At 33.8% G+C, this 24,717-nt stretch overlaps 1 pseudogene; it reads right to left on the bottom strand.

Annotated features, from left to right (window-relative positions):
• Positions 1 to 15,423: 15,423 nt before the first annotated feature.
• LOC120127981 lies at positions 15,424 to 18,026 on the bottom strand (annotated as a pseudogene).
• Positions 18,027 to 24,717: the final 6,691 nt, after the last annotated feature.

Here is a 24,717-nt window from a genome sequence, read left to right as displayed (position 1 = left end):
AGCTAGAATGATTTGAGATGATTTTGAAGCTAAATGTGATACGGTATTTATAGTTGAAGTTTAAGGACTAATCTTATAAATACTTTAAAGTTTAGGGACTAAATTTAGTAATTATACCTTTATTATTTCAACAATTTGGTGTCATTTTTACAAAAAAAAAATAGCCGCCCCTTTGCTGCCCAAATTAGCCGCCTGAATGCTATGACTTTTCAACAGAAAGCACACACGTTATATCTCTATACATTGTCTGGAAAATCAAACTTATTCAAAACGATGATCATTCAAGAAAAAACAAAAAAACTGCTACTGAAACCACCTGCATTTACTAATCTAACTCAAGTTAATTGCCCAAGAAACAGCCAAGATATAATCCAAAAGAAACATTAAATTTAGTGAGGATTTTCATCTAAACACAGAAAAATGATGTGGATCCGTGACCATCAAGAAATTCATCCACCGGCGAATCTCATAGAGAGATTGACATCGAAATAAAGCCAACTCATAAAGAGATTGACATCGAAATAAAGAATAATGGAGAATTCATAAACAAAATTAAACGCAAAAAAGAAGAGAAGAGTCTGAGAGCGACCTGATTGCTTGAATGAAAAGATTAGAGGGCGAAGAATTAATTGTGTTTTTCCTTGATCATTTAGAATCTATATATATGGCTAATGAATTATTTGAAGAAAAAGAAGGAAATAAAAATGGGGAAAGACTGCAGTTAGACGACGACTAGTTCAATTCCATTGGTGCTTCGGAGTAGGTTTATATAGTGTGATACGATTGTCTTTTTCAATGGGCCAGGCTCTGGGACCATATCTCAAACAGAGGCTGTGTCAGGTTTTAGCGTTTCGTTTTGTGTTCAGTTTTATATATTTCCTTTAATCTAAGCACCTTAATAAGTAAAATATTTAATTCTATATTAATTAACTAAATTAAAGTTTATCCAAAAAAATTAAAAAATTTATTGTTTAATATACAGATTAATATTTGTTTTTGTTTTTTAATATGGTATCTACATTTTTTATTTACCATAATATTTAATTGTTATTTTTTTTCTTAACATAATATATGTGATAACGTGGAATCTTAACCGTCAATGAGATTCTAAAACACGATGAAAATGTTGCATAATCACATGTTATATTTGTTAATTTCAGATATAATATTACAAAAATATTAAGTTTAAGTACCACAGTTGATAAATAAACATACATGATCCATCAACAAAACTAATTAAAGTATCAAATTGAGTTAAAAATGTACTTACTATATTATTTGGTATCAATTGATCTATTAAGATAAGAAGGTTAAGTTAAGTTTAAATCAAAACTGAGATAGGAATATCATCCTCTTAATAGGCTTTTTACGGTATTCGATTTGAATTAGTCAATTAAAAGGTTAAATTCCAATAATTATACTTAGGATGGACACGGGTCGAGTTGGACTAAGGTTTTATCTACCTCAACCTAGTTTGAATTTAATACTCTCCATTCATTATCCGATACAACCTGAAAGCTTTAAATCTTTTCGGTAAATATCTTCTCATTTTATACTATTAATCTCAGCTTTTGTTTTCTCTTCATCCAACGATCTTAAAAAGATATAATTTTTTTTTAAATTTTACTATAAACGTATAGATCACAAAGAGTACAAATACATGATATGTCATATATCCCAAAAACCAATATATGTCCAAAGTATCTCAAAAAACTCTTCAAACATCTTTATTAAAATTACGCAAGGTAAATACCAAGAAAAATTACATAGACTACAAAAGAATTATGTATTTCTAAAATAGTTCTCTCATAATTTTAAAATGTAAGACCTACTCTATATTTATAGTAGAAACAAACTTAATCAACAAGAATCTTTATTAGATAAGAATTCTAAAGTAAATGAACTTAATCACTAAGTAATACTCAATCAACAGGATTATAATAAAATCCAAATTAATTTCCAATTAGAATTTGAGTCAATTCCTAACATAAAAATTTTATTTGTCAATATTTAATATATCTGGAAAAATATAGAGGGAACATTTATTACAATTGTATCTAAATATATAAAGGATAGTTACGTTATTATATCATATCATGCTGAGTCGAAGATTTAATCTTAACACTCAATTCAAACTTGATTTTTTAAATGACCTTATAGGACCATATTAGATCGAAAATTATCAGATCTGAATCTTATACCCTAAGAGACTCCCATTCTTTTTCTAGAGTCCACCATTCTCTCCTCTCTCGATAAGACAAATTAGATTTAAAATTTGTTAAAAAATGAATCTTTAAGGGTTATTCAAAGATTTTGGTTACTTCACTATGTCGTAACCGGTTTTCACCCGGGCACGAATGTTTCTTGGCAGAAAAGCAAGTGAATGAAATAAATGGCTTTTAATGAAATGTTTTGGAGTCGCCATCGACTTTTTTGGGTTAGGTAAGTCGAATACCTAAAAATCATCTTTTAAAAGAGTTTTTAAGAAAACATCATTTAAAAGATAAATCGGTCTGCGTATAACCAAAAATTCATTCTTTTTAGTAATAAAAAGGGATTCGTGGTCGATTACGTTTGGGGAAGGATTAACACCCCCACAACTCCCAAAATTGGTACTCATCGATTATAAATTGTCTCTAATAATGGAAATCTAAGAATTCGAATATAAATTTAATTTACAATCCTATTATTTCAGATTCAATCGCATAATTCTAAGGAAAAATATAAAATATTCCAATATTTCCAATTGAAGAGAAACTAATCCCTAAATTATTTTAGGAAAAATATTTCTCTTTCCAATTGAAATAATAAGAATATGATATTTCATCCCTAGAACTCAATATAAGAATTTAAGATTAAAATAACTTGATTTGACTAACATAAGCATATTTGATTTTTCAGGTTTTATAAATAGGGTATTTATTTATTTAAAATATCATAATAGGACATCTAGTTACTTTAAGATAATTCTTTCTTAATATTTAAAAATAAATAAATATCATTATTTAATCAATTTGTGAAATTAATCAAATAATAATTATGAATTATATATATATATATATATATATATATATATATATTAATGTGACTAAAATTAAATAAAGATAAAATAAAGAACAATAATTAAAGTAATAAATTAAAAATATTGAAACTTAAATGGTAATAAAAATAAAATTTCAATTAAACAATGACCAAAATAAAGAAAATTAAAGCTATAAGATTAATTTACAAAAATATATAAATTAATAGCCCTAATTTGAAATATAATAAAATCTAGGTATTAACAGTGTAATTTATCCCTAATTAATATTAAAATTAAATTATAAATTATTAAAATCTAAGGGATTAAATCTAATATTTACCCTAAATATATATAAATACTAGCAGGGACTAAAATATAAATAAAAAAATGTGAAGTCCAAATTAAAAGGCATAAAAACATGATTTTAGTGACCAAATTGAAATACAAATCCAAGGGATCACGAAAAGGGTTTTCCCATAATGGAATTATGCTTATTGCTTTCTGTCCTTTTTCTTTGCAGGTAAATCGAGGCTTTTTATAGCCCTCAAAACGTTTTTCATTCGGTGAATCACTGGATCTACAATGGTGACTTACCTTAGCTTCGATGAGGTGTGCGGACGTCCTCGTGTCTTCTGGAATCTTCATTGCGACGGTAGTGGCATGTCATTCGCTAGTTGGAGGGACATGGAGGTGGAGCAGTTGGAGGCGGCGCCGAAATAAACCCTAGGGTTGGTGAAACCCTAGGGTTGGTAAAACCCTAGAGTTTTTTTGTGGAAGCATATGGATCGTTGGATCAAAGCTAGATCCAACGGTTGTGAGCTGTGGTGGCTGTGAGTTGAGATGATGAAAACCCTAATCAAGTTTGGGTCCTGCTGGGTGGTCCAGGCTAGGTCTGGACTTCTCGGATCTAGGCCTCCAGTTTATTGGGCTCCGGGATTGATTTGTAAATAGGCTTCATTTTATTGTATTTGGGCCTGATTTGTAATAAAATTATTTAATAATAATAATAATAATAATAATAATATAATAATAATAAAAAATGATAATAAAAATAAAAACGAATGAATAAAAAACTAATGTCTGCAGCTGCTACTCTTTTCTCATTCTTGTGTTAATAAGAATAAGGCAAAGGCGAAAAGACAATAAGTTTTTTGTCCATTTAACTTCTCTTGATTAAGACGGAGTTGTTGAATCCTCAAGTGATGGATTCGAATATTTGCTGAAATCCATATTTTCAAAGCTTGAAAAATATGGTATTTCTTTGCTGAAATCTTTGCTAATCTTTGTAATTCCTGTCAAATATTTAATATCTGGATAAAAATGTGAAATGAATGTAAAGAAATTTATTCGAAGATAAACTATCTCAGGTGAGATAAAATTTGTTTTGAGAGACGTCGTTGATTCGAAATGTCGTGAATCAAGCAACGAAAAGGTTGAAAACATTCTCCCCGAAGGTCTTATGGATGTCCCGAAAGACTTATCATCTTACTCGAAAGGATGACCCAAAGTATTTACAAATAAATAAACCCTTTAAAATCAAGCTTAGTTTTTTAGTTGTCAAGGAACCCCTTAAAAGGCTTAGCTTCCTTTAACAACTCTTTTGAAATAATTAAAAAACCCCTTTTAGACTTAGTTTCTAAAATCTCATTTGAAAACATCCTGCCCGAAGGTCTTATGAATGGCCCGAAGTTCTTATCATCTTGCTCAAAAATCTTACAGATGACCCGAAGGATTTAAGCATCATGCTCGAAAAACTTACTGATGACCCGAAGGATTTACGTTAATCTCGAGTGAGACAAATTGCTATTTCGAGTGAAACTTTCTCAAGCAAGACGTTGCTGATTTGAAATGTCATGAATTAAGCAAAGGAAATGTTGTAAACATCCATCACTGAAGGTCTTATGGATGGCCTGAAGGTCTTATCATCTTGCTCGAAAGGCTTACAGATGACCTAAAGGATTTAAGCATCATGCTCGAAAGAGATGGCCCGAAGGACTTACAAATCAAGAAACCCTCGAAAGCTTAGTTTTTTAGTTGTAATAGAACCCCTTAAAAGGCTTAGCTTCATTTAACAACTCTTTTGAGATAATTAAAAAAACCCCTAAAATAGGCTTAGTTTTTAAAATCTCATTTGAAAACATCCTACCCGAAGGTCTTATGGATGGCCCGAAGGTCTTATCATCTTGCTCGAAAGGCTTGCAGATGACCCGAAGGCTTTAAACATCATGCTCGAAAGACTTACTGATGGCCTGGAGGACTTACAAATTCGGGAAATGGTTTACTAAATAAGAAACTTTGGAAATCGTTTTCTTACTATTCAACAATTTCATTTTCAGAAAAGATTAAATGAGAAACCTTGAAAATAATTTTCTCATTTTTTTCGAAACAATTTGTTAGTTGGGTAACCTGCCCCACTTCAAAATAATGCTTATTATGTGGATTGCATCCATCTATTCTTCATATGTTTGTCTTTCTTGAAGTGATTCTTGTATTTGAGGTTTGAATTCTACCTTCTGCTTGTAAGGTATTTTATCATCATGAATCTTTTTTTATACGAAGATCTGTAAAAACCTCATGTTTGAATGCAATCAAATGTATCAATGTAATCCATTTTCTATTATGCAAATTATGTTCTTATGAATGCATAAATGTTGATGCAATCTTCATTTGACTTTAAAGTAGCGAATTTGATATTCTTTCACTTAATCACTCCTTTCCAGGATTTACTTCAGATGTCAGTGTATCAACTTATGCTTTCAAGCTTGTATTTATGAAGAACCATCTGATCCACTTGCATTTTTGTGTCTTCTTTGCTTTATTAAAGTCTCGAAAGAAATGTTTTATTTATGGAACTCTTGTTGCAGTTAGAATTATAACCTTGATGCCCCTATTTTGTCTTTGATAAAACCGACTTTCTTCACCTGTACTTGTGTAGAAATCCAATAAAGCTATTATCTTTGAAAAGGAAATCTATCATCTTTGAATAATATAGATGTAGATATGTCAAACTCAGCAGAAATTAATTAGGAAAGCAGTGTTTGTTCTAATTTGACTCTTGAAACACATCATAAGGAGGATTTATCCTAATTCCTTTCATGTCTCCACATCTAATCAGATCTCGAATAAAGCCAATTAGACTATATCATGTCGAGATGCTTTAACAACAACCTATCGTTTAACCTTAATTGGCTACACTAGTTTCTTATTGTTAAAATTTCAGCTCCCCTTCTGTGGAAAGAAATCTTCATCATATCTCACTTATAACCATGGGGTTGAAGAAGACAAACTTCCTATTAGCTCAACAAATGGAAACACCATATGATCGCAACATTGGTTCAGCACTATAATCACTGGTTCGTAAAACATTTGACAACACATTCATCTTTTCCTGTGGTTTCTACTTAAATTTCTCAATTAGTGAAGCTCTTTGCATAGTGTTCAGAGCTTTTATATGACGTCACAAAGAAATTTAAAAACAAAGCTCAGTGGGAATACAAGTGGGATGTTTTGACTTGTTAGCATCAATCACCAGAATAATACAATTGTATGATGAACAAAGCAATTATGCATAGTTAGCTCCACTGTAACTGTTTCACCATTTTCATTCTTCATATCTTTCTATCTCATTGGAAATATTTTCTGAAATCAATGATCTTGACACAAGAAGATATGGGCCTTCAGTATGCCCCAACATTTACTGATATGAACATTCAAAATGCATTCAAAATTGTTTCTTGCTAATGAGCCTTCAAAATGTCTCAACAGGGATCATTCTTATCTTAAATGGGCCTTCAAAATGTCCTAATTTTTCATACTAATGTGAGCCTTCAAAATTCCCTACATGGATTATTTTTGTCTGAAATAGGCCTGCAAAATGCCCCAATATTGTAAGTTGCAAGGTTCACTCTCAATGTCTGTTTGATTTGAATCTCATGATTTACACGAGGTCTGATTTTGGCAAGGCCCCTTTGTGAGTACTCGTGGCTTTATTCGTTCCCAAATCTCTTTATCTTGAATGCTCTCATTTTAGTGTTATTAAACAGTAGTGTTGTCAAGTAACTTGAGGGATTCTCTTCATGTTGTCACAAACTTAAGAAGTGATCAATCCTTTTGACAGAAATGTCTGAGATATGTGCCTCTTCTGAATGAGGTAGTCATATTTGACTGGTCGCATTATTGTCTTTTTGCTATGCTCTGAGATATGTACCCTTTTGAATAAGGTAATCCTTCTTGATGGATTATTAATAATGTCACAAGAGAGTATTACAAGTTCAATTCCCCATACCTTTTGGACTCTCGGGCCACTTGCCTTCAAGAATGTGAAATGCTTCATCATTTTGGCATCACTCATTCTTTTTCTACAATAGAGGTAGAATAGGCATTAACTTGCTTCAAGGACCTTCTTCAATTGAGACTATCCTGTTTGAAAATGTTTTTCCTCATTTCTTTATCAAAGAATAAAAGATTTTTATAAAGTGTTATTTTTTACAAGTTCATAATAGAATCAAATCATAAGCATGAATTCAAAGAATATCAAAAGAATCATCAGTTCTTTAATATTTTAGAGTTATAGCTCTTTTACAAGTATTAAAATTTGGGTTGGTTTCAGGATAGCTTTCCTATTTTCTAGGGTTATATCTATTTAAGATGTCACTCCTCTCTCGCTCTTTGTGAACTTTGTCACATGCCTCACTTTCTTGACTTGGTATTTTAACTGAATGCGTACAAAATGACGCAACTAGGATTACCAATTACTAGACTTTCTAGAATACCTCTATTTCGATTCTCTGAAATCTTCCATTTGTGTAAGCTTTGTAAATTCTAGCAAAGACAGTGCGAAAATATCGGTCTAAAAATGAAATTTCTGAGTGCTCGTGTGATGTTTACTATAACAGGTGTTCCTTAACTCCCTTAGTCCATCTTTATGTAGTAAATTTTTTGCCATTTTGGCTAGCTGAATTCATATTTATTGTGTATATAATAATATAATCACCTTTATCAGGCTAGTTGAAACTTATCCATAAAGTTGAGGCTATTAACCAATTGTTCTAGAGGGGCAGACCAATCTTTATTTTATATAAAAGTATAATAGGATAGCTGAATATTATCCATAAAGCTAAGGCGATTAACCAATTGCTTTAGAGGGACAACTCAAGCTTTATTGTATATATATTAATATAACATGGGTATACGACTCCAACTTCTTAATCTTGTTAAGAAGAACATGTTATAATCTAGGTGTTTTTGGTGGAAGTCAGAAAATCTCTTCGTTAGAGTTCAATTCCCAATCAACTAACTTAAACTATATTTACCTATTTGTGAAGATTATGTTCGTCATCAAACGTCATCAATAGAAAAATAGTCTAGTTGGTTTTGCAAAGTCATACACAAAAGATGCCCCATGTTGTACGCTCCTATATATAAATATCAAGCCTTTTGTCTAATTCCTTGCAATAGGATAAGGCTATCTCGAAAGAGTATGGTATGGTGTATTTAATCTGAGGTAAGGTCAAGGTACTTGTTTTACCAGTTTTCAATCTTGATACTTTGTCAAAGATGTGTAACTCTAATCATAAAGAGTTTTTAATCCTGTTGATATTCAAAGAAATGAAAGATTGCAAAATTGATTCAATGCTCATAACTTTAAAAGCAACACAAGTTTATTTATTGCAAAAATAAGTTCAAACAAGATGTTGAAAATGAGAAAATGCTCTATGACTGATGGAATGATCTCTTCTTTGATCAGGATGCCCCTTTACTTATCCAAAGTGACAACACTTGATTCAATCATGCTTTGATGTCCTATTTGAGTTCATCATCCACTATTCCACTAATTCTCATGTCAATGTCTCATTGTCAACAAGCATCTCTATTTCTTTTAACAGTGGCCTACAATTACACGTAGAGTACCCAGATACCCTAAGTGGAAATCACAAACACTATCTTGATCATAGCTAGGAGCAGAAGGGTTTGGTGGAACTTTCATTGGTCTTGGTGTGATGTACTGACCTTTAATCAAATGAGGGTACAGATCTAAGATGGAAATTTGTAACACCTCTAAATTATTTCTCGATCATGTGACTTTCTTTGGTTGATCTGAATAACTACTTGATCCTTTTCTTTTGCAGTTATGGGGACTCTAGATGCGACATTCATTCACATCATTAGCTTTTATTTTTTGATCATTTGGGCTTTTGGATGTAACTTTTAAGTTTCCATCGCTGATTACATTTTCAATTAATTCTCCATTTGTCACAAAATTATCGAATTCATTCGTCGAATTTGCTAGCATTAACTTGAAGAAAGGAGCGGGAAGGGAATCATGAAACATATGTGATATCTCTTCTTCTAACATGGGAGGTTGAACTTGTACTGCCACTCCTCTCCATCTTAAGGCATACTCCTGAAATCCTTCATTGGCCTTCATCTTTCCTTGAAGATCTTTACGTTTTGGAGCTAAGTCTTTAACATACCGATATTGTCCCAAAAATGCATCAGCTAGATCAACCCATCTCTTAATCTACTCTTGATTCAAATGATTGCACCATACTACTGCTGGCCCAATGAGACTATCATGGAAGGAGTGAATTAGCAAATCATCAAAATTTAAATATCCTTCCATTTTCTGAAAAACATTATCAAATGGATTAAGGGAATACTGGTGACATCATATTTCTCAAAATCAGGCATCTTGAATTCATTAGGAATAACCAAAACTGGAATCAAGCTGAGTTCTCTTCTTTCTAGTTCTTTGTGGAGATCATTCATACTTTTCATATTTTTTATTGTTTCCTCCACCTTCTTGAATCCCTCATCGTATTGTGAATAATTAATGAAGCTATTCTTTAGGTTTGAGTGGGATGCCCCAAGGTATTTTATCATTCTTGACTCATTAATATGATAGCATTGTTGCTCTTTAGCATTTATCTCTTCTTTATCAGTTGCCATCATCTAAATAATTTGATTCGATCCATCTTGTAGAGAATTCGATGTTTCATTCCTCGTATCTTGATGTAACCATGTCAATTGCTCTAGCAACTGATCTTGTAATCCATCACGAGATTGCTCCATTGTTTTTATGATGATCATACAGTAATATGAATGGATGATCTCGGTTTTACTGTTACAAAACCTTTCAGGAATTATTTACATGTTTTTGTATATAAAAAATGCAATGTAAATGCGAAAAATGCATAAATTCAAAAATAAGAATGCAAATTGTGCAATGCAAATGCATGTATGAAAAAGATATTAATCAAGTGTGATCATCTTAAAACAACTTTCATTAAACGCAAAAGGTTCGATACATTAAACAAAACTTTACATATAGGGGATAGATTTCACTCCTAACTTGTTTATTTCCCTTAACAGCCAAATTAACTTCTACTCATACTCAGGTGTGGAGTTGTCAATCTACTTTTATTCTCTCATGAAGCCAACTATATCAACCAGTTTTATTAGCCACATTGCTTGCTTGAGCAGTAACTTCCTTCATGACATTGTCTTTTTCTTTCATCTTTTGTGTCAATTCTCGGAGTTGTAAGCAATGTTGTTCATTTTCTCTTGTGAGGGAATCTTTATGGTTATGGAGTTCTTGTACAAGATTTTCATAATCATCTAAACATTTCATCAATATCTTGTTTCTGGCCTTAGTGACTTCTAGTTCAGCATCAATCCTACACCGATGGATCTGATATGAATTTTCCATGTTGATTATAGCACTATTCAACATTTGATTTTCGGCTTGACATTTTCCCAATTTGATGGCAGATGTATTGTGTCTTTCTTCTGTAATCCGTAAATCATGAGAGAACTTTTTCGCTCAATTTTTGTGTATCTTGAAGTTCTTTTTTAGTTTAGTGACCCCTGTTATCCACTCTTCTGGGGTATTTTCTATATCAACATTTTTAAAGGCTTGACTGGCCTTTTGGAAATCCTCATGCATGGTTTTCAGTTTTGTACTCAATTTATCGTTTTCAATCTTTAAATGATGTATTTGAGCCTCGTACATCAGCAAATACTTTCCTTCTGGACCCCCTTACTGATACTCTTACCTTTGAACACTTTTGGTATTAATCTATCAGCACCTTCAGTTACCAAACTAAATCGATAATTTATCATAAACTCTAAGATTCCATGATCCAAATGACATTGGACTCGATATTTAAAGGCAAGGCAATTCTCAATGGTATGTCCTTGAGCTCCGACATGATATTCCCAATAAATGTTGATGTCATACCAATTTGGATATGGAGGTTGCAACAGTTTCACATAATGCAGAGCCGCTTCTCGCGCTTCAAGTAGCTTTTCGTACAAATCATTATATGATATAGGGATATCATAAAATGGGAATTGCCTTTCGTATTGGATTGAATCAGAGTTTCCAATTTCGGGACCAAACTAAACCTTGATGATTTCACATTACATGATTTCTTCTCATCTCTAGGAGCTTTTACAGTTGTCAACATTTCCTTGGTATCTCCAGACAACTTGTGAATACGAATGATGATTGTATGTAATTTCTCAAATTGGTTAGGATCAAAAGTCTCTTGTATATCTGAGATTGTAGGATTATATTCATTGAGCTTACTCTCTTTTTGTGCATGAGTCTCTTTTCCTTTGGCTAAAACAAATATTCTACCCATTATCTTAGACATTTGCTCTCTTATTTCTCGTATCTCCTTTTTCTCTTCAACGGGCTATGCTCTTTGGCTGCATAGTTCTCCTCTATCCTTGGAGTTCCCTCAGGATGCCATTCCCTGGTTGCGTCATAGTTTGCTTGATCATAAAACGCTTTGTCCATTAATGAAAACTTTTCAATTTGATGACCACTCACAAATCAACACCTTCTAATCATGTCATGATCATGCAATGCAAACAAAAGAAATCAAAAATAAGTTAGAACAAAATAAAATGTATCTACAAAAATAGATAAAAATAAGAAGAAAAAAATAAAATGGTTAGTACCAATTAATAGAGAGAAAATATCTTATCTATCATGGTATATATATATAAATTCTAACCTCATGCTTTTTAGTTCCATGCTTTGTTTGGAAAAATAAACCTAACCACATGATTACTAGTTTGCATGCATAGAAAAAATCAAATAAATTAAAAGATGAAAAATAGAGTTTATTTCTCCTTTGTATACACCTATTTGGGTATCTATGGACAGAGTTTCAGCATTGTCTTAGATCGGGTGAATTTCTACAGTTTATTATATGCATGGTTTCAGTTCTAGGAGTAAAGGTACTTGAATTGTCTTTGTCGGTGCCCCTTTGGGCGAGCCAAACCCTCAATCCTCACCCATTATAGGCTTAAACGGGTCTAGTTCAATTTAAGAGGGCACATTTCCCTATACTTGACACAGAGAATAAATCTTCACGAAGACATATGGTATATGAACCCTTAAAGCTACTTACTAGGTCTGACACGAAGAATAAATTCTCACGAAGACGTCGCTTTCACTCCCACTTAAAAGAGAAAAGAGCTCGAGTATAGAGCTTATGTTTATGTAATGTAAAATGAAAATTAATATAAAAATCAATTAATAATAATTAGTCAATAATCATAAAAATCTTAGCTTCATGCAATCTAATTCCATACTTTGTTTGGAAAATAAAGTAATATTATGTAAAAATTAAAAAAAAAAAACTCAACAAACTTTCCCTTATGTATTAACCTTACGAAATTCTTTTTTGGGTTAAGCTCTACCTAGACTTAAGTTCTAGGTTTGATATATGTTGGGTTTGGCTCTAAGGTAAAAAGGATCATCGAATTATCTTTGTTGATGCCCCCTTGGGATACCAAACCTTCAATCCTGGTCCATTACAGACTTTCAGATCGAGTTCAAATCGAAGGAACACACTTCTTTATGTCTATACGAAGGTGAAAACCACACGAGGAACATAAGGTGCGAGCTCAAGGAATGGTCCACTATCCGATACGGAGATCAAAACCACACGAGGGAGTAGTTTCTCATTCAAACAAATAGGATAGAGCGGGGTTTTAGCTCATGTCATGATAATGCAGTGCACAGTATGTGAGGAGAAATTCTCTACCCTTTGACAAACAACCATTTAAAAGGGAATACTAGTATCTGAGAATCAATCAAATATAAACATTAATATACAATTATATAAAAAATAAAATAAAATAAAAAAATAATAAAGAATTAGAAGAAATCCAAATAATCATAAATTAAATAAAAATGAATTCTCAATCTTTAACAGTAGAGACAATATATAATCAATTTAGGGCTTAACCAACTTTTTCCCCAGTGGAGTCGCCAAGCTGTCGTAATCGATTTTTCGTCGGGCACTAATGTTTCTTGGCAGAAAAGCAAGTGAATGAAATAAATGGTTTTTAATGAAATATTTTAGAGTCGCCATCGATTTTTTTGGTTTAGGTAAGTTGAATACCTAAAAATCATATTTTAAAAGAGTTTTTAAGAAAACATCATTTAAAAGCTAAATCGGTCTGCATATAACCAAAAATTCATTATTTTTAGTAATAAAAGGGATTCGTGGTCGATTACGTTTGGGAAAGGAGTAGCACCCCCACAACGCCCAAAATTGGTACCCATCGATTATAAGTTGTATCTAATAATAGAAATCTAAGAATTCAAATATAAATTTAATTTACAATCCTATTATTTCAGATTCAATCGCATAATTCTAAGGAAAATATGAAATATTCCAATATTTCAAATTGAAGAGAAACTAATCCCTAAATTATTTTAGGACGAATATTTATCTTTCCAACTGAAATAATAAGAATATGATATTTCATCCCTAGAACTCAATATAAGCATTTGAGATTAAAATAACTTGATTTGACTAAAATAAGCATATTTGATTTTTTAGGTTTTATAAATAGGGTATTTATTTATTTAAATAGGACATCTAGTTACTTTAAGACAACACTTTCTTAATATTTTAAAATAAATAAATATCATTATTTAATCAATTTGTGAAATTAATCAAATAATGCTTATGAATTTTTCATATATATATATATATATATATATATATATTAATGTGACAAAAATTAAATAAAGATAAAATAAAGAACAATAATTAAAGTACTAAATTAAAAATATTGAAACTTAAAGGGTAATAAAAATAAAATTTAACAATGACTAAAATAAAGAAAATTAAAACTATAATATTAATTTACAAAAATATATAAATTAAAAGCCCTAATTTGAAATATAATAAAATCTAGGTATTAAGAGTGTAATTTATCCCTAATTAATATTCGAATTAAATTATAAATTATTAAAATCTAAGGGATTAAATCTAATATTTACCCTAAATATATATAAATATTACCAGGGACTAAAATATAAATAAAACAAAATGCGAAGTCCAAATTAAAAGGCACAAAAACATGATTTTTAGTGACCAAATTGAAACTATTACAAATCCAAGGGATCACGGAAAGGGTTTTCCCCTAATGGAATTACGCAGAAGCCCCTCCCCAAAACGACGTAATTTTGAGGAGGGTATAAATAGGCATTAAATGGCAATTTTAAGCTATTCTTCATTTTTCTCTTTTGCTTTTCTCTTGAAGGAGAGAGAAGCTCTCCCTTCTCTCTAAACTCCCTCACTGGAGGGAGAGCCGATCACCGGCTGGCCACCACCGGATACTATTATGGCCACCTCCTGTCACCATTTCGGCCACCACCGATCACTATTCATGGTGGTCGAAAAATATAAAAATACCCCAAATCGTAAATCGAAACACCCTAAACCTGAAACCACCCTTCTTTCTTCCTAAAAGCCTCTTAATCGTTGTAGATCTGAGTTTTATACTTTCGGTTAACAACGGTTTCCGGCGACGTTTGGGCTCCTCGGTAAGTTTCTCTTCCTTTTCTTTTTCTTTCGGTTTGATGCTTGTTTGTGGTTGTTTGAATCTCTTTGTTGCTCTCTTTCTCCTTTTTGTTTTGCTCTCTGTGAGTTGAGATGATGAAAACCCTAATCAGGTTTGGGTCCTGCTGGGTGGTCTGGGTCGGGTCTGGACTTCTCGGATCTGGGCCTCCGGGTTATTGGGCTCCGGGGATTGATTTGTAAATGGGCTTCGGTTTATTGTATTTGGGCCTGATTTGTAATAAAATTAATAATAACAATAATAATAATATAATAATAATAATAATATAATAATATAATAATAAAAATAAATGATAATAAAAATAAAAACGAATGGACAAAAAACTAGTGTCTACACACTATATGAAATTTGAGATTTAATCCTTATACTTTAATCCAACATTATTTGATCATTAATTTTTATATTGTTATTGGTCTTTATTTTTATAGACAAATTGATTGTATTTAATAATTAATATATAAGATAATGAAGAAAGAGAAATAATAATATCATTTGTGGCTAAGTTATCTTCATGGCGTGAGCCTGATTAGAGCTTTGTTTTCATACAAGGAACCAACATACCAGTCCTTGGTCGAAGACGACAGTGTCATAAGTGCGACTACGATTGATCTCATGCTCAGCCTCAGCTGAGGATTTTCCTTTGTGCAAGCTTGGGCGAGACGCACCATCTGCTACCAATGACTGCTTGTTAGAACCGAGATCGATGAGAGCATAAAAGTATATACTAACATTTTGTTTACGGACCAGTACTCGAATTCACCTTGCAGATGGAATGGAAGGAGTAGGCATCGCCTAGCCAGGGGTCAACAAGTTTCTGCAGATCTTCTCTTGGATCGGACCGATTAAGAACATCTTCAAGCTGCAAATATGGGAGGAGACTCGTTCAAACACGATTATACAAGTAGTGACTAATGTGCAAGACAAAGGCGGTAACAAATGAATACCAGCGCGACAAGTCCCGTTGATTTGGTTACTTCTTCGTTCTCTTGACGACAGCTTCCCTGGCAGATATCAGTTCATATAGAACAACTCCGAAAGCGTATACATCGACCTTGGGGGAAACATCACCATATTAAGCATACCTTTAGACAATGCCACATTGAGGCAAATTATTTACTTGTTCAACAAGCATGAAAGCTAAGTTTGTATAATGAGAAATTTTAAGCGCACCTGCAATGAAATTTTAAGATATGGTCACATCTACATTCGTGATTATACGGTTCATGAATGCTTGAAATCATTATATAAGGAGAAACAAATAAGGGGATAACAATTTCAAGTGATGAACATGTGTTAGAACCTTCAATTCGGTGAGAAATTCCTTCGACGCTTGCATATCCATTTTCTTGATTGCTGCTTTCTGCAATCATTAACAGGTCTGAACATGATCCGATGCCCCGCAATAATCCTCGTCTATATTAACATCTAGCGAAGATGTTAGGAGAAGGTACCTCACCTCGTAATTCTGCGAGGTAAATGGATCAAACCCTCCTTGTCCGATCTTATTAGCAATGCTAAAGTCATCGGTTGCCTTGGCGAGCTCTTCGTATGATAACTCCACAGATTTGTCCACTGTGATACCGGTGAGGCCCGGAGAAGCAAAAAGAGCAGTTGTTTCAGAGCTCTTCTTGAGTGTACCTACATACACCGTACCACATGATACAGAGGAGATTAATCTCAAGCTCGAACGTAGGTGTCCGAATTATGTGTCGAATGCCATATAAAGGCCGTAAAATTTCACCAGGTCCGTGTTGAATGTAGTGGTCCGGTGATGCTTGTAGGAGTAACGATGCTTCCGCGACCTTCTTCCCTCTGTAAAGACCGGCCTATATAGAAAGTCCCAACAACAAAGCCCCAGCAACTCCGGCAATCGATATGCCGGCAATAACTCGACTCGATATTCCTGGTTCAAATCCCACAAGTAAAGCTCAAGACAACAACATCAAGACATTGAGGATTGAAAGCTATGTGCAGAGTATGATTGATCCTTACCAGTTGTGCTGCAATAAAAAACAATAAACAATCGATGCAATTCATTAGCTAAACTGAACAAACTTGTCGTTAAAAATTCAGTTTAAGGATGTAAGAAAGATGGCATATTCATTACCTGGTCTTTAATGGTGGAAAATTTCCAGTTTGGTCTGCATAGGAAGAAAGAAAGAAAAAAAGAGCCCATAAATTACTTCTTATAACGAAACGAGCACTACTAAGGATGCCTACAATTAAATAAAATTTTAAAAGTCTCAATATACAATTATAAATGTGTTAAAAATTTAAAGGTTAATTATTTAAAATAAAGGATAACCACCTAACTATTGCCTCTTTTTATTTTGATCACAAGTTTTAAAATTCTGTCAATCAAATCACTCGACTATTTAAAGATATTAATTAAGTCACTTATCGTTAATATATAACAAGTTGATATGGTAGTTCAAATATTTGGTATAAATATACATTTGATCGCTATTACTTATATATTTTATCAATTTGGTCATAATTTTAATAAATTAAAATAAACTTAACCCTCAAATCAACTGGTATCAAGTGCAATGACATGTGTCATTATCTGATTGGATGATTAAATTTATTTTTAATGTAATATATTTTTCTCACCAATTAAATGATGACAATCCAGATGTGTCACCCTCAATAAGAAATAACTGTAATCTCTCGAAATACGCCGATCACCGCACGAACAATTCACGGTAACATTGATGGTCACATGATAGGGTATCTTCGTATCATCGTAAACGTTCACCCTTCGCACCCAATCCTCTGTCGTCAAGTTAGCAAAAGCGTTGCTAGCGATATTGTCGTACGTATCATCAAACTGCGTGAAGTAAACAAATGTGTGGCCCAAAAAATCACCGTTCAAGCAGTCGCAGGAAAAGGGCACGTAGATTCGGGCCGGTATCAATTTCGTCAGGGTTCGAAACGTGAGGGTTGTAAAGAAGGATTTCGGGGATTTGCTCGTTGATGATGGTGCTGATGTACGATAGGTTCGAGCCTTGCCATACGTATTACGAAGATAAGGCGAGGCTGCAACCGGTTTTGCAGCTGGCTTCGACTTGGACGAACAAACAATGGACGAGAACAAAAACAAAATGGTCATTTTTGTGATCGAAGTTTGAAATTTCAGTCTTGAAAACTCCAAGTCGAATTATTTCACCCTGGCCATGGTGGTATCAGTTTGGGGTTTAAGAGATGATTGAAGATGATGGGGACAAAATGACAAGAGAGGGTAATGGAATTTGGTGGTATTGTTGTGTTTGGTATAATGTGCTATATAGGTGTATTGACAGCTTCGTTTCTTTGTTTGGTCTTGAATGTCCGACAAGGAATTTAGTATGCTGAGTTTTGTCCTGTTGCTTCACCCGTGATTCTCTTCTTAGACTAAAACTAAGTATTCATATACCCGGTGATAGATTGTTTATTTAGTTAATATTTTGTCATTGCTGCTTAGTTGTAGGTTTTTGTGGTTGATTTATTTGTTTTGATTCATTTTATGTACAAGACAATAGATTCTGAAAATTGCACTAAAATGACAGAATTCTGTTTTTTTCGGAATCAAGGTTAGATTAGTGGGCATAACTCTGGGCATGATGCGTCTTATGAAGCGATGAGTCGGCACCTTCCCAAAGGTCTAGTCAGCGCTTCTAGAAGGACAAATGAGTCTTCCGCATTTTTGAAATTCAAATTCAAGTCAAACTCAAGTTTTTAGAATTTTAGTTCAAATATTTTAGGAGTTATCTTTTATCTTATCCTTGTTTTTAGGATTTTAGTTTAAATAGTTTAAGAATTATCTTTAGGGATTATCTCTTGTTTTTAAGATTTTTGAAGGCTCTAAATACACACTCAGGGTAAACTTAAAAACACAATCAAATTTCATTCTTCTTCTTTGCTTCGGTTTCAATAAAAGGTTTTCTTTTCTTATTTTTAAATTTTTCATTTTCATTTTTATTTTTAAATATGCTAAGTATGATTGTCATACTTAGCTAATTTCTCCATAGCAAGAGCTAAAGCGATTACTCAATTCCTATTGTGAGGATTGAAAAGCACTAAAATAACTTCGAGTTATTTTCTCAATTTTCTGGAGGAATAAGATTGAATATCGACCTATGTTTTAAAATCAAAACGCTTTTTAATCAAAAAGTCGACGTTGGTTCGAAAATTGTTCTGATTTATAGTAGGGAGGAAGAATCGACTGGTAGCAAGTGTGACTTCCTGTGAACACACTTAGCATGGTCTGCTAAGGGAAATTGAGATCGGTCCCGATTCTCATTGAGGTAACATAGTCCGAGTCGGGTTTTTTCAGATCTATAAAATTGGTTGGTGTTGACGACAATAGTCGTAGTTAGTCTCCATAAAGGACTGATATCCAAAAATAGATTTTGGGTTATCGATTCACAAGAGAGAGAAAACAATTATAGAGGTTGAGCCATGTAAAGCGTAACTGACAAATAAATGAAGCAAAAAATTGTTTCGAGGATCAACTGGAATTGAGGTAAAAGCCAAAGCCTGAGGCTAATTTCACAATGAGTTTTTCTTTATCTAAATTTATTTATTTATTTATTTATTTTATCATTATCTTTTATTTTAAAATCAAATTTAAACACCCTATTTAACCTCATCTTCATTCAAGTCTCTACCTTTTCTCACCCTTATCCAGAATCAGAAAGTTTACTTCATCATAAACTCTAGGGTCCCTATAGACTGACCATACTTCTCTTCAATACTCTCTCTCTCTCTTTATTTATTTTTAAGAAGCCATAATTATTTTGACAGTAAAACAACACATGTCAAATTGGCGTTGTTGCTGGGACTTCGACTAAAGTAACTGATAAAGTTGTTTCTTTTTAAATTATGACCAGAAGTAATCCATGTGATTTGGTAGAATTAGATCCAAAAATCGAAGATCGAGCTAGATGAATTCATGCAAAAACGCTTTGAGGAAAAATAAGAAAATGACAACAGGAACAACTGGAGCATTCAGATCTAGAATTAAATCCCGAAGGATCATCTGCCTTCAATACAAATGAAGAACCGATAACCGAAGATACAATAGGCACAGACAACACGCCAAAACCAATGGCAGATCAAACGATTCGCCAGTTAGCTGTGACACTTGTCTTACAACAACCTCTATGTATCACTTTTCCTCAATGCGCAACTCCATTTACTCTGAAAATGAGCCTTATTCATCTTCTTCCAATATTCCATGGGTTTTCCAATGAAAGTCCACACAAACATCTCACAGAGTTTCATATGGTCTGTTCAAGCATGAAATCTCGGGGAATATCTGAAGACCAAATAAAACTACGGCTTTCCCTTTTTCTTTATCTGATATAGCTAAAGAATGACTATTTTATTTGCCTCCCAATTCTATAACTACTTGGGCTGATTTAAATCGGATCTTTCTTGATAGGTTTTTTCTAGCTTTAAAAGCAAGTGAATTAAGGATAAATATTCTAGGAATAAGACAAAAGGATGAATAATAGCTTTACGATTACTAGGAGTGATTTAAGAAGTTTTGTGCTAGCTGTCCACAACACGAATTATCCGAGCAAACACTTCTCTAGTATTTCTATGAAGGGCTACTTCCAATGGAGATGAAAACTATAGATGCTACTAGTGGAGGAGCTCTTGTGAATAAAACACCAGCTGCAGCAAGGGAATTGATTTCGGTAATGGCTGCCAACTCTCAGCAGTTTGGCACTTCAATAGAACCCAGTCGACGGGTTCACGAGATAAGTATTATTTCCCTAGAAAACAAAATCAATAAATTAACTGATGTAGTTAATTCTTTGGTTTCAATGAAAATTGAATTAACAAGAGTATGTGGAATATGCACAATGTCATATCATCCAATAGACTGTTGTCCAATGCTATAAGATGAAGTTGGCATAGAAGAAAATGATGTAGGGAACTTTCCAGGACCTCCCCAGAGACCCTATAACCCATACTCCAATAATTATAATTCAGGATAGAGAGACCATCCAATTCTGAGCTATGGACAAAACCTAAGGCCTAATCAAGCCTATCTATCAAGGCCACCTCCACCACCTTATGAACGGCCAAAGTTCTCTTTGCAATATATCGTTGATAGGTTGGTTATTTCTCAAGAAAAATCCAGAATCGCATTGAGGCTCATTTACAAGAAATAGATAAGCAGATTAGTCAACTAGCTCAAGCCATGGGACACTTGGAATCATAAGGTAAGCTTTCATCACAAACTGAGGTGAACCCATGGGAAAATGTTAGCGACATAACCCTTCGAAGCGGTACAATTATCAAACAACCGATCCTAGAGGATGTTGGCATGAATCTCTAAAAGAATGGAGAAGAACTGAAATCCCAAGAAGAATAAAAAAAATATATGACGCATTTCCCCATAAGGAAAAAATATTGATGCAAGTCCCTAAAGAAAGAAGAAAGAAGTTTCAAAGCCTGATCCGACAACATATCCCTATGAAACTCCACCACCTTTTCCTTCCAGGTTATTAAAAAGAGACAAACAAGCTGAAGAGAAAGAAATATTAGAAATATTCTGAAATGTTGAAATCAACATACCTCTCCTTGACGTAATTCAAAAAATACCAAGGTATGCTAGATTTCTTAATGACTTATGTACCATAAAAAGAAGGCTTACCAGAACAGAAAATGTGAATTTGGGAGAGCATATTTTAGTTGTTTTCCAACGAAAGCTTCCATCAAAGTTAAAAGATCAAGGTATGTTTTCTATATATTGCAAAATCAGTAAAGTTAGAATTAAACGTGGAGAAAATAACCTCATTGACCAAAAATGCCTTATAATATACGATTTTAACCAACTTTTTTTGGATTTGCCAAAATAACCAACAAAATCGCAATGCGAAATAAAAATCGCAACGCGATCTCCAAAATCGCAAATCAGTTCCCAGAATCGTAACGCGATTATGAAGAATCGCAATGCGATAGTACAAATTCGCATTGCGATTTTCCAGAATCGCAACGCGAATATGAAAATCGCAACGCGAACATATAAATCGCAACGTGATTCTGACTATCGCAACGAGTATCCGTAAAATCACAAGCGTATCCGTAAATCGCAACGACAATACGTAAAATCGCAACGCGTATCCGTAAATCGCAACGAGAATACGTAAATCGCAACGCGTATCTGTAAATCGCAACGAGAATACGTAAATCGCAATGTGTATCCATAAATCGCAATACGAATACGTAAATCGCAATGCGAATATGTAAATCGCAATGCGAATCTGTAAATCGCAACGAGATTCTGACTATTGCAATACTGAATTTCAAATTCGCAACTCGATTTCTGAATTCGCAACAGGTTTTAATTTCGCAACACAAATGTTTTGGGTATATAACTACGCAGCAGCAGCAACTCATAACCTAAATCCCTAAATCGCAACTCATTCCATCTCCATCTATCACTCTCTCCGGTGACATCCGTTCCTATATCCAACGACATCCTTCCCCATCCGGCAACAGGTTTTAGTTTCGCAGCTCGTTTGTTTAGTAAATTAATTTACAATAATGAAATCATCTAATGTTGATCATGTTTGGATAGATTTGTGTTTTGGAGGGTCATGGGAGAATGTTCATGGTGTTTTACAATATATGCCTTTACCCATGAATCTTCAACTAAAACTGTCATTAAAAAAGTTAACTTATGAAACTCTAATGTTACGTGTTGCAAATAAATTGAATTTAGAGTCCCTAAGTGGATTTAGGCTATTGTTCGCGTGTTATGAGTACTATAAAATATACGCAAATAATGTGCAAGTATACACAATCGCTTAAGTAATATAATGATGAGTGAGTATCGTCTCCACAGGGATTGGGTGAAATCATAAAAGTCTAACCAAAGCAATGCAATATTCTATCTAAGTATAGTTAGTCTTGATATATACAAATGTCACGGCAATGGATATGTGTATGCTGGTGGATGCGAATTGATGGTGTGATGGTGTAGCAAATGGAAATGTAGTGGCAATGATGGATGTTTAATGTTGAGTATGGTGAAATGTTGAGGCAATGAGAAATGGTAAAGACAGTAAAAAAAAATAAATAAAATAAGAAGAAAATAATCCTCACGTGACAAGCTTCCAATGAAATGAATGGTAAGGATTGGTCTAAGGTTGCTAAACTTATTTCTCAAGTATATTTAAGCTATCTTGTCTTTACTTACTCGACAGGGCTTTCCTAAGGTGTTCAAAAGAACCTAACAGAATAGGATGCCAATGCATCTGCTCTCACTCAACGATGTTGGACAGCCTACCCTATTGATAAAGACACCCTTTTTAGTCGTTGAAATCCTATCCTAGTCTCTTCCGAGATCTAAGGGATTAAGTTATAATATTCCTAGGCCGGTTCAAAGCCCCTTGAAAATACCATAACCCATTGCTTATGAGGATCTTATCTTACGTTTCTTCCGAATACTTACAAGTATTTTTAGCTTAGGATTCTTCCGAATACCTAACCTTCATCTAAGAGATGGACATTTCCATGCCTCTTACAAGCCTAGATGGTGAAGCATTCATAAGCAAAGCAAATAAAGAACCCAAAATAAACTTAAATATACCCTAAAAAATAAAGTTTAAACAATCGTTCAACCAACCACCACCAAATAAGTTAGTTCATGGTGGGGTTCGAAATATCCATACACAAAGTCATGAAAATATTCGTTCCAACAACCCACAAATTAATAGAAAAATAGCAGTAAAAGGGAAGTGAGAAGAAGCCTTCGACGCGCCACCGGAGGTCTCCTCTCGGCCACCACGAACCACCTAGCTCGCTAGCTCCTTCCGGCGCCTAGCTTGCCACTCCTTGGTGCTTTATCAATGGAGGAATGTCCCAAGGAAGAAGAAAGGAAAAGAGAAAATAAAAATGTGATTTTTTTTCTGCTCTATGCGTGTGTTCTCTGTCCTCCTTTTTCTTCTCTCCCATGAGTTGTCATATATAATAAAAATATCTAGGGGTAATGTAACAACCCGAATATTTACAAAATAATATTTAATTGAAATTGGGTGTTAATTGTGAAAATTGGCAAAAATTAGGGACTAAATTGAAAGATTATAAAACTTGGAGCTTGTATTAGAGTTAAAGAAAATTCAGGGACCAAGCCCTGAATTTACCCAATAAAATTAGGTAGAAATGGATGTTATATGCGTGTATTTGGTTTCTGAAAACAAAAATCAAATGCTCCCAATTTCCTCCCCCTTAAGCCGGTTTCCGACCCCGATCCAGACGCCGTCCGAATTCCGATCGTTGTTTTGAAACCACCGTTGTGTTCATCTTCAAGCGAGGAACAAACCCTTCAAATTAATTGAAGTGAAACGCTGCCAAACGTCAGGAATTTACAGTCAAAGTCTCGACGTTATTTTTAGCTCCATCGTCGAGAAAATCTCAAATTCACCGCCGATCGTTGCTCCGTTTACGACACCTCCTGCACCATCGTGTTCCTTGTGCTGTTGCGAGTCCACCGGTGTCAACCTTGTTCGCCGTTGACGGCGGCGCGTGAGGAGGTGGAGCAGTCTAAGATTCGGCCGAGTTGGAATACGAGCTCTCCGCCGTTCAAAAATTTGAACCGATCGTTGTAAGTATCTCGAAATCGCTCAAAATAATTTTTAGAAATTTTTTCGGGAATTTTCCGACACCGTGGCACTGTTCACGCGCCGCACGCGCCGCCGCAGGGAGAGTGAGCTGCTGGAAAACCGGTTTGACCAGTTTTGAACCGGTTTGACCGGTTCGAACCGGTTTAACCGGTCTGGACCGGTCTGACCCGACCCGTCTGA

The sequence above is a fragment of the Hibiscus syriacus genome, unplaced genomic scaffold (genome assembly GCF_006381635.1).
Source record: "Hibiscus syriacus cultivar Baekdansim isolate YM2019G1 unplaced genomic scaffold, ASM638163v2 tig00001478_pilon, whole genome shotgun sequence".
Lineage (NCBI taxonomy): Eukaryota > Viridiplantae > Streptophyta > Magnoliopsida > Malvales > Malvaceae > Hibiscus > Hibiscus syriacus.
Note: the sequence above shows the minus strand (reverse complement) of the source record. Positions and strands in the feature narration are given on the sequence as shown.